Source organism: Sceloporus undulatus, chromosome 4 (assembly GCF_019175285.1).
Source record: "Sceloporus undulatus isolate JIND9_A2432 ecotype Alabama chromosome 4, SceUnd_v1.1, whole genome shotgun sequence".
Classification (NCBI taxonomy): Eukaryota; Metazoa; Chordata; class Lepidosauria; order Squamata; family Phrynosomatidae; genus Sceloporus; species Sceloporus undulatus.
The window spans coordinates 19,807,451-19,818,893 of record NC_056525.1 but is presented as its reverse complement, the minus strand read 5'-3'; the positions used below and the strand labels follow the sequence as shown (position 1 = coordinate 19,818,893).

Sequence of the window (11,443 nt, the reverse complement as noted above, 5' to 3'; positions counted from 1 at the left end):
TGAGCAGGCCTGATCTAGCGCAATGGTTCCCAAACTTTGGTCTTCCAGATGTTTTGCACTTTAGCTCCCAGAATTACTGACTGTTGGTCAAAAAAGCTGGAATTTCTGGGAGTTTAACTCCAAAACACCTAAAGGACCAAAGTATAGAAACCACTGATGTAGATTATGTTGCAACACACAGGCACCTGTTGCACAATGGTGGAGTGACTGATGTACCATGGCCCAATGTACAATGGACACTAATGTGCTTTGAGGTACTCCTGGAAATGCATTTGGACATTAGCTTAAAAGGTGCTGGAACATAACCAGAGTGCACAGAGGCTAGGCACCTCATTCTAACCTCAGCAGTGGTGTCAGGCAATGACCAGGGGCCTGTGGGAAGGCAGCTGCTCGTTCACTGCAAGAGCCAAGCAGGTAAGGGGAGAATTTGGGGGGAATTTGGGACCAGAATAATCTGGGGGCAGCCCAGAGTATTCTGGCAAGTGTAAACTGGACCCAAAGTGAGACTTATGCATGTGTAAATTACACTTAACATGCCCAAACATCACTAACAGGATGCCAGCCTATATCTAAACAGACTAACCAATGCAGTGGAGTTGAGGCTATGGCAGAACCTGGAAAAGTTCAGTTGCCTCAAACCTCCAGCCCAGAGGGCTGGATCAGGGCCGCAGGTAGGCTGAACCTCAGTTTAAGGACCTAAGGTTCCCCAGCCCTGCCCTAGGATGTTGTTTTTCAGGCATGATGAATAAAAGAAGCTTAACAGGATTCTTTGAACTGAGTTTAGCCAACAAGACATGCAATCTTTTACCTGACCCATGTATCAAACTGTTGTGCCCTTAAAGCTTATATCATGTGATATGCTGTTTGGACTGGAGCAATTTGCTAAAGCAAATTAATTTGTCAATTTGATTAGCTCAGCATTCAGTTCAAATGGTTATTAGCAATCCTTTCGCTTTTACTTGCTGCTTTATGCGTCCCCAGGTTCTAGTATACAGAAAAGGATTTTGCGGAGCTGGCCAGCAAGCTCCTGCCCATAGATCACAAACCTTGATTAAACCTTGCAGTTAAATTCAAATCTGAGCTTTGCAACAAATGATATAATGCCCCCATTAGGATATGGTTTAATAAGCAATGCAGACCTGTACGTGATTCTTAGAATAACTGCTGCTTTGGTCAGAATGCAAACTTCTTGGAGAGATAAACTGCATGTGCCATGTTTGTTCCAACAGAAAGCAAGTATTTATAGCCAGAAAGACTTCTTAGAAAATGTGAGCATAACTGAAAATGTGGAGTGTCAAAATATGCACTGAAACAACTGTTTGAAAGTGTTAACTTTTTTGGACTACAGCTACCAGAACTTCACAGACAGCATGGAGCGACGATACTGTATTTTATGTTGAATTTTTTTAAAAAAACCCTTTACCTCTTGGTAACTTATTACTCTGAGTATGTGCTTGTCTTTACTTTATTGATGCTCATTATTGTTATTGCTATGGTTTGCACTGATTTTATTTTAAGCCATTCTGGGAGCCTTATCAGCTTCTGAGTGGTGTTAAAAATACTGGCCTGCATTGTGCGAGGTAACTGCAATGATGGAGCTCTGTCATTGTAACAATATCTGACAATGCCATTCATCAAAAACTTGCCTTTGCTGCCAGGCAGCATGGTAACTGAAGGGTTTACAAAGTGCTAAGGGTTGGGATACTGGAAAATTACATTTTCAGTGCTCTCCAGGTTGAAGGGCATGCCGCGAACAGGCAGCTGGACAGATCCCTCACAGTCCTCACAGAATTGTGGAGTTGGAAGAGTTGGCCATATAAGTCCAACCCCCTGCTCAATGCAGGATCTCCAGATAGAGCAGGGGTTCCCAACCTGGGGTGCCCGCACCTCCAGGGAATATGAGATGAAATTTCAGGGTGTGTGACAAAGAGTGACTTGTATCTTTGAGTGACAGGTAACAAGTAATTATTCACCTTTTTCTGAATAATTTAGAATCTAATTGCTCAATTTAGACTGCATTTTATGGACTGAGTTAAAAGCTTATTTTTAAAAAAAACTTCAATTTGTTCCTTCAAAGTATTGTATATGGTTCAATTTGTGGTTAAAAAAATTAGAAATTAGACTTCTTCAAATGTGATATCACTTTTTAGGCAGTGCGAACATTAATCACACATTTCCTAGGAGTGTGGGGCACAGAAAAGGTTAGGAACCACTGAGCTAGAGCATTCTCAGCAGGTAGTTGTCCATTCGCTTTTTGAAGAAATCCAGTGAAGGAGTTTCCACCACCTCCCTAAGCATTTGGTTCTATTGCTGAACTGCTTTGTCAAGAGGTTCCTTTGAATGTACAATCAAAATCTACCACCCTGAAGGTTTAAATCATTCAATCTAATTCTATCTTTTAGAATCCTGGATTTTGTTGTTTGTTGTGGCATTGGAGTTCTCTAACAGAGGTGGCTAAATAGCTCCCAAAACTAGGAATCCCAGAATTCCATAGCATTGAGCCATCACAGTTAAAGTGGTGTCAAACTGCATTAATTCTGCAGTGTAGACGAAGCCTTCCTCTGAAGTGACAAATAAATGAGTGCTCAGCTGCAGGCACCTCAAATTTTCAAATACTGCCCTCAAGAGAAGGAGCCCTCCCTCCATGGCAACTTCCATCGTCCAGCCTGGAGGGAGTGAGGGGGAGGGAAGGGGCTAATGTTGAATTTTTATTGTATTCTGTATGTGTTTTTATTACTGCAACCTCTCCAGATTCCTTATGATTGGGCAGGCTATAAATAAATAAATAATTTATTATTATTATTATTATTATTATTATTATTATTATTATTATTATAGCACATACACTAGCCTTATGTAACTTTGCCATTTGTATTTTCAAATGCTCAGAGACAAACAAGAAATGAATGTGCTGCTGTCGAAGTCCACATCCTCTTGCTTGAGAATGCTTTTGAGGATACTCACCTTTGCATAAACATCCAGGAATGGCATGAGGTGCTTATCGGTTTGCTGTTTGTAGTTTACTGTACTGCTTCTATGGTTGTACTTTGGCCATGGATAATTTCATCCAGAGGCATTAACTTATCGGCTATCAACCAAAGTAAATATTTTATTACTAAGCAAGGAACAAATACCACTTTGCTAAACAAGCAAATAGAAAGCTTTTACTTTATTTGTATTTGAGGCAGATTTTGTGCTCTTCAGGAGAACTGCCATTGACTGCTGTGTTCTTTGATGGCACACGCAAATGCTCTTGCATCAGGCTTAGACTTTTGGCAAAAGGTCAGAACATCTAAGACGTCAAAGAGCAAAGTAATACACAACCAAGCAATTACTTCCCCTAAACACTTCTGCAGTAATCCTCATAATATTAGAGATTTTTAAAGCAGTTCTTTCTAACCTTTTTCATATCTGGGATGCACCTTTAAATCTTGGAGCCTATTTTTATCCCAGATGTGTATTGGAAAGTTAACATCTTTATATTTATTTTTTTTCTCCATATTTTTGGATGACAATGCTACAGTGACAGTTCTAGAATAAACAGGTTGGTCTGAATGATGTTGATAGTTCTAGCTAGAGCAAACCCATTCAATTAATTGTTAACTGAGCAGGGGCTTATAGTGGATGGAGGTGCTGAATATTTTCTTCTGCAGTGTCCACAAATGAACAGACATAGGTGGCATCCACAATGGCATCCCTGTTCTTGGTGACACCTGGTGCAGGAGGACAGTGGGGAACTGAACTGCTCGGCAACCTTCCCTCCTTCTCCCCTGTGTCTCGCTTGTTCCTCCAGCAACTGCTACATATGGGGACCATGCTGCAGCCTCCAATGGCCCTTTGGGATCTGGCATGGCTGCTCATACTGCTGCTGGAGACATGGTGCTGCAGCTCTTTACAGCTGTTTAAGGTCTCACATGGCTGCTGGACATGCAAGAAAGGGACACAACACTCTTTATTGCTCACCCAGCTGCTGTGCCAGCTCCACTTGATGTACACCCCCCACTTGGGTGTCAATTATTGAGATCTGAATCCCTGCACTCCACTAATGATGCCACTAGGCATCCTATTAGTGGCATACATGCACATAAATTCACCTTAGACATATGTGTCATATTTTTGTTGTTACAGAGGCCAGAATTTCCTTTCTTCCTCTGCAACAATCAAAGCCTACCCTTGGGCCTACCTTTGAGCTGCTCCAAACATGAGCCATATCATGGCTAGTGGAAGAAAGCATTGGAGGAGTGTCTGGTTATGTCCCTGAAGACAGACATAAAATGATAACATCATCTGCTGAGGCCTCTGGAGGACCTTGGCAGCTCTAAGCAATAATTTAACCTCTGGCTTCAGGAACATAGCCAAATGCTTCTCCAATCCCACCCCCAACTCTCCACCAGCCACAAAAGGCCTTGTGCATGGAGGCTGTAGCAGATGAGTGGAAATCTAGGGAGGAAGTTTGAATGAGCAGCATGTAGAACTTCTACGTGACTATTTCACACAGGATCTCGGCCATGATGTGATATTGTACCTGTATATGTCACTGACGGGACTGTGGCTCTTAACAAACCTATTTATCTGCTAAACACTGTTAAACAATGGAAAATGTCATTTGACAGCTGCAGATATTCTGATTACTTCCATACCAGCCTGTATAATGTCAGGCAACAGACATCCCTGCACCTCACTTCACTTAAATTATGTTTAAGTCATAGAATTTTATTGCACAGAAAATGAGTCCATTCAAGGTGCATTTTGTTTATAAAAACCTACTCTTCATGGTGAGGCATATGTTTAACAATGTTTAGAGAAGATATTTAGTGCTAGGAGAGGCAGGGAAAACCAATTCAAGCTGGGGGAGAAGAGGAAATGTTCTTTTCGAATGCAAACAACAATAGCAACAGGCATTTACATGCCCATAACTAGAAAGGCAGTGCTAAAGTGAAGACCTATAAAGGTAGATTTAAGTCATTTGATTGCATAGTAATCTAAATGTTCCAGAGTACATATAAAAAAGGTTGCCAGATTTCTGGTCCTGGCTCTGAGTCTCCAGTTTTCACGAGTCATCTCCAGTTGGGAGAGAAAGGTGCAAATCCTCCCATTTGTGTGGACTTTGCACAAAACAAAAAAGGTTGTGTGCAAATCTCCACCTCAGTGAGGAGAACACAGTGAGGAGACCTTCCTTGGAGGTCTTTAAGCAGAGGCTAGATGGCCATCTGTTGGGGATGCTTTGATTTGGATTTCCTGCATGGCAGGGGGTTGGACTGGATGGCCCTTGTGGTCTCTTCCAACTCTATGATTCTATGATTCTATGATTCTATGCACAGCAGGCTTCCCACTCTCCAGGTGGGGTGGGGTGAGGGCGCTATATATTTACTTAGTTAAATTCCTCCTTCATTCCCAGTTGTTATTGTGCCAGGGCTCATCCTCCACTCTGCATCTACCATCTGGCTAAAAACAAGTTGGATAGATTAAATTTTCCTTATTCCAGCTCTGTAATTCCCTCATAATTCCCTTATTTCAACTTGATCTAGCAACAGTACCTTTAACTAACATTTCTGTCTTAATTTCGAAAGAGGAAAATATGTTGTGTGTGTGTCTGTTTGAATGACAATGGTGCCCCTATGGAGACTTTTTTGTCTTTTCTTAGGCCGCGGCATCTGGTTGCCGTGGCCTCCTTCCAGAGCAAAAACAAGTGGCATGGAGCTGCCCATCTGCACAACTGCGGAGTCTACTGTATCAGATGCATCTGAATAAACAGACTGATGGTGCATCTACACTGTAGAAATAATTCAGTTTGTCACTCTGACTCTGGAAATCAGTTTGTCATTCAGTTTGTCATTATGACTCTGGAGATCAGGGTACGATTCCCAGCTCAGCGATGAAACTCACTCGGTGACCTTGGGCAGGCCACATGCTCTCAGCCTCAGGGGAAGGCAATGACTAACCTCCTCTGAACAAATCTTGCCTAGAAAATCCCATGACAGGTTCACCTTAGGGTTACCATAAATTGGAAATGAAGGCACAACACACACACACACACACACACACACACACATCCACCCAATGGAGTTTTGAGAAATATAGTTTTACAAGGTCTTTAGCTTCTTCTGCCAAAGAGTGCTGGTGTCTCACAAAACTACAAATTCCAGGATTCTGTAAGATGCAGCCATGGCACCTAAAGTGGTTTCGAACTGCATTATTTCTACAGTGTAGATGTATGCTCAGTCTAAAAAAGCTTACACTGTGAGCTCCTTTCTCTCATTTAGTCTCAAAGGTTCTGCAATATCCCTTCACATACAGATTAAGACTAACATGGCTATGTCTTAGAATTGAATTACTTATGTTGATACAAATGCAGCTGCCAACTGAAAGGATGTTGCTATAGACTATGAGAAAATACTTAAAGGTAAAATAAGTTTAGAAAGAAAAATGTATTTATAAAAGTTTAAGGGGAAAATGGCTGGGGTTTGGGTTTTTTTTTTTAACATACTACCTAATAACATTTCAGAAGTAGGAGATGAAGATGTTTTTGTTGTGTTGCAAGAAGCCAACACTAACTGCAATTTCAAGTCAGTGATGAAATGTTTTGTCTCCATTGCAATGGGGGACATTGCTCTCATTGCTCAAACATTTGTCTGTATAAATCTTTCAATTTTGAAGGCTTCATATATACACGTTTAACTGAAAAGAGAGACTTCTTAGGTTGCCACCTTGTGGTTATAAACTGAATGGTACCAGTCCCTTAGGTATGACGGAATGGCCAGCTGACATTTTCATTCTTTTTATTGCAGAATTTAAATCCAGTGAGAGCAGACTGCAGACTTTTCTTTTATGAGAATCTCCACAACCCACCCATGCATTTTACAGTTGAAGGAGCAAGACAGCATGTTCAGGATCTTCTGAGAATGAAGACATGAGTAAGATGTATTACATGCTGGTGAATAAACTAACAACCAGCAATGGACCACCAGAAAATGGTTGGTGGTCCATTGATAGGCTGCAGTCTAGGACCTTATCGGATACTTTTTCCCCCTTGATGCTTGAGGCCACGTGAGTCTGAGAAAAAAAACGCAGTTTACTGCACCTCAAAGTGTCCTCAAAATGGCCCCTTCAGTCTTCTGACCGAAGCAAAGGACACTTGTCAGTCCTGAATGGGAATGGCTTGGCACTGGGTGACAGAATGGGGCCATTTTGAGGACACTTTGAAGTTTATCACACTGGCCCTAAAACGGGCCCAGTGTGTTCTAAAATGTGTGCGCGCGCAGGTGCACACAGAATGGGATGGGGCTAAGAACCCCATTTTACTGCACACTGGAATGCCGCCTTTGCCGCCGGGTGTTCCAATTGCGTCCCCATTCCGTTCCAAAGGGCGCCATTTCTGAGAACGCTTTAGAACAGTTCTCAGAAATGGCACCCTCTGGAATGGAACGGGGATGCAATTGGAATGCCCGGCGGCAAAGGTGGCATTCCAGTGTGTGGTAAAATGGGGTTCTTAGCCCCATCTTGTTTTGTGCGCACCCCCGCGTGCGCACATTTTAGAATGCACTGGGCCAATTTTAGGGCCAGTGCGATAAACTTCTTTGAGGTGCGGTAAAATGCATTTTTTCTCAGACTCGCATAGACCCGAGTGTCCCCTTCCTATGCCCATAACGAAGAAAAAAATTATGTACAATAAGGTTCCTAGTTTGCCTTCTTGCTCCAATCTGTTTGAACCATACCAATATAATATTGGAATACTGTCCAAAGTTCTATGAAATATTTTTTTCATCATTGTTGAATACCATACAATGCAGGAATAACTGTGGTGGTGTTTTATCTGAGTACACCAAGAGCCTTTAAGAATTTGTCTAGCTGTTCAAAACACCCAGATAGCATTCCTGAGTGGAGAATTCCGATCTTTGGTGGATGAATATGGCTTTCCTGGGACCCAGATCCAGCATCCAGGGCTTCTTGGATGGCCACATCGCCTTCCCTGTGACACCACTATTCAGAGCTTTCCTAGCTTTTGTATGGTGATTTTTCATTCTCAAAGATTGAAATACCTTCCATAAAGCTTAATTATTGTCATAAGAGCTTGAGTTCAAATATAGTGCCCTTTCAGGAAGATCTGAAGAAGTGCAAGCTCTCACAGTACAGCTCCTTTGTTTTTCATGAATATTGCTGGATGTTGTCGCCTCTGCATCCACTTGTTTTCCTGTCAACCTTTTTTAAAGTTGTTCATTGCCAGACATAGTGATTTCTTGGATCCTGACTAGAAAGTTATTAAAACTGGAGAACTGGTTTGTTGAGGTTGTTCCTACTTTTTTTGTAATTTTTCTTAGGACTTTATCACACCAGCCTGCTGTCCCACCAGAATTGTACTAGTTTAAGGCGGGTTATAGACCACCATTTCGGACGTCCTCAGGACGTCCCATTTTAAAAAAGGGGCGTCTCTTCTAGACGCCCCTTTCCCTATCATGGACTAAGTCCGTGACAAATGGCAGCGGCTGTTCCACACGGCCGCTGCCATGTTTACATCTTGGACGCATAGCGTCCAGATGGGTCGTGGCGGTTATGACGTCGCGGGTGTGCCATGGGGGCCTCACGACGTCATAATGGCGCCGCAGGAAGAAGCTCCATTTTGGAGCTCCTTTTTTGCTCCGCGAGGGAGTCGCGTGGTTTGTATGCTGCTACTCCCTCGTGGAGCAAAGAGCAGCGCCGGCAGACCGCCGCAAAGCGGCGGTTTGTAACGCCTCCCCGAATGGAAGAATACTTGTTTGGCATCATTTCTTTCCCCCGTCATAGTGATCCACAGTCAGGTGATCTTTTTTCTGTAGTGTTGATTGCCATAATCAAAGAGAAAAGGTGGGAATGAGCGATCTTGGCTCTGGGAAGGTGTTGGTAGTCACAATCACTCCTCCTCCCTGATCTTGAAGCATGGGGTTGCTGTGTGCACATTCACATAGAAGCCCAGCACAAGTGATCATGGCCACTAACTGCCTCCTGAAGCCAGCTGAATATGCACACAGAAGGTTGCTTTGGGAAGCTGCTTCAGCCACAATCATGGCAAAGTGGAAGGGAGCAGGAAGAAAGGAGCAGACTCACATACCCACTCACACCATGTGACTGACTGCCTGAGAAGCAGAACTGCAGCAGAAGGGACTTATCACACAAAGGCAGTGATGGAATATCAGTGAGCCTGAGGGCCTAAGTGATGGGTTTTGCCCATCAATTAAAAGACACACTACAGTAATTAATGCAAGGCAGCAGCAGGATGGACATAGTGTCATGTGATAAATACTAATCAATGACACTATTATCCTGGTAAAATTCCACTTTTTAGCCTTGTGTCATAAAGTCTTTAGAATCACTGTGCTTCTGTGCATCAGTGAAACAGTGAAACAGCATTTCCACAGAGAAGTGCTCTTTCATTATTTTACTGAGGTGCCGATGCCCTATGATGGTGTAATCCAAAGGGGAAATAAAAGGATACAGGGGGGAAAGAGGGAGATGAGGTTAAAAGAATCCATCTTGCAGCTGCCTGACATGCAAACACTGCAACCTATCTCACAATACTGTAAATATTATTTGGGAAAAGGCCTAAAAAACCTCTTCATGAACCACAACAATAGAGCCACATGTGACCTGGGACATTTTTTGATCTGATATGTCTTGATTTAAAAAAAAAAGCCAGTTGGGATGTGGGAAGAAAAAGTTACAGCCATTGGACAACAAAATGGAGAACTACAGCTACAAATGCCACAACCTCCTGCAACATTTACTCTGTCCGGAGGAGCTCTATGCCAGCTTTTTTGGTCTCGTACTTTTGCATTTGGTTCCACCTAACACTAGAAAGTGGTCCCTGAGAATGTCTCTGAAACTGAATGGGTCCTGAACTTAAAAAGAGTTCCCCACACTTGTTATAGTAGTCCAGCATCTTGCTTCACACAATGGCCACACTGGCAATTCTAAGGAGCCTACAAGGACAGCTTGAGGCAATCACTCACCAGCTCTGTTGTTGTTCATATTTTTAGTGGTTTACAAGTATACAGTAGTACAGGTATACTGTTTTTTGGCCACTTTGGGAAGGATATTGTGAAGGTGTTTGATGAAAATAGTCCATCTCTTGGCCTGGAATGTATTTGCATAGGTAAAATCTCTTGAAATCCCATCCAATTTTGGCCCTCATTACTTTGATGTATATCTGATGAGTTGGGCAGGGCTTAACGTTTATCTACACAACATGTTGCTTTCATCCTACTTTGGTTGACTTGAGACCATCCTAAGGAATTCTGCAATCTGCAGTTTGGTGAAGAACTTAGAGATACCAAAGTCTCCTGAGAAGAGAGGAGCTGTGGATTAAATACTTTTAATTCTAAGGTGTTGATTGGAATTCATGATATCTGGATTATAGATACATCAGAATGGACCAGAACTCCTTACCACAGAATTTTCAGTACTTAATAAAATTACATATTCTAGGATTCTTTAGGCTGGAACCATGGCAGTGAATATAATATAAACATATAAACTTAGAATTATATTGTACAAATACAGCTTGAGTCTCCAATGTACACAAAATTGGCCTGCATCCTCTTCCCTTGTCTCTGTTGCTTGGGATGGGGGAGGGAGCAGGCTTATGTTGTTGTTATTATTATTATTGAAGACATTGGATTCTACAAATCAAAGATTGACAGTGAAAGACCAGATGCTAAAGGCTGATAAATTGCCAGGGCATTATGCAGATCCAGCTGCATGATATAAAAGTGGTGTTTTTATACCACGCTCTGATTTTCCATGTGGCATCGTATGGTTTCAGCATCTGGGCATCACTGCTGATGCCTCTCATATATTCTGCTGAGAACTGTCATTATAATAATGAGGAAATTGTAGCAGACGTTAATTGCTGTTCCTACAGGCTACAGCAATGAGAAGAGCAGGAAAGGGGATTAATGGAGAAAACTGAGGGGCTGTCTAGGAATTTAGAATGGACACTATTCTTTTTCTTTGTTCCAGACAGAGACTAGATAAGAATCTGGGATTCCTTCATAGCAATGAAAATACAGTTTCCCCGCTTTTTTAAAAAGGAAAAGTCAAGATTCTAGATCACATGCAATAAAAATGTGTGTTGTTTGTCTATCTGTGTCATGTGTTTACTGCAATAAGTGACTAACACAAAGGATTTTTTTTAAAAAAAAATCAAGTCTGAATGTAAAATTTTCTGGTTTCCACTTTCTGCAGCTGCTCTGAAATGAGTCAAAACATCCAATAGGGTATTGAGGACTTGCAGTTTTGTATCCTTTTATGGAATTATAAATGGTCCTAATGGGGGCCAGAATGGTATAATGTTTGAGTGTTGGACTACAACTCTGGAGACCACAGTTTGAATCACCACTCAGCCATAGAAAACCCCAAGGGTGACCCTGGGCAGGTCACATTCTCTCTCAGCTTTAGAGAAAAGCAACGG

General features: G+C 42.1%; 1 long non-coding RNA gene across 1 annotated transcript; it reads left to right on the top strand.

Moving 5' to 3' along the window:
* Positions 1 to 274: 274 nt before the first annotated feature.
* On the top strand, positions 275 to 7,260 carry LOC121929421. Its single transcript, XR_006103669.1, has 3 exons — positions 275 to 414; positions 2,890 to 2,994; positions 6,789 to 7,260. It is a non-coding gene; the product is annotated as an uncharacterized LOC121929421 (long non-coding RNA).
* Positions 7,261 to 11,443: the final 4,183 nt, after the last annotated feature.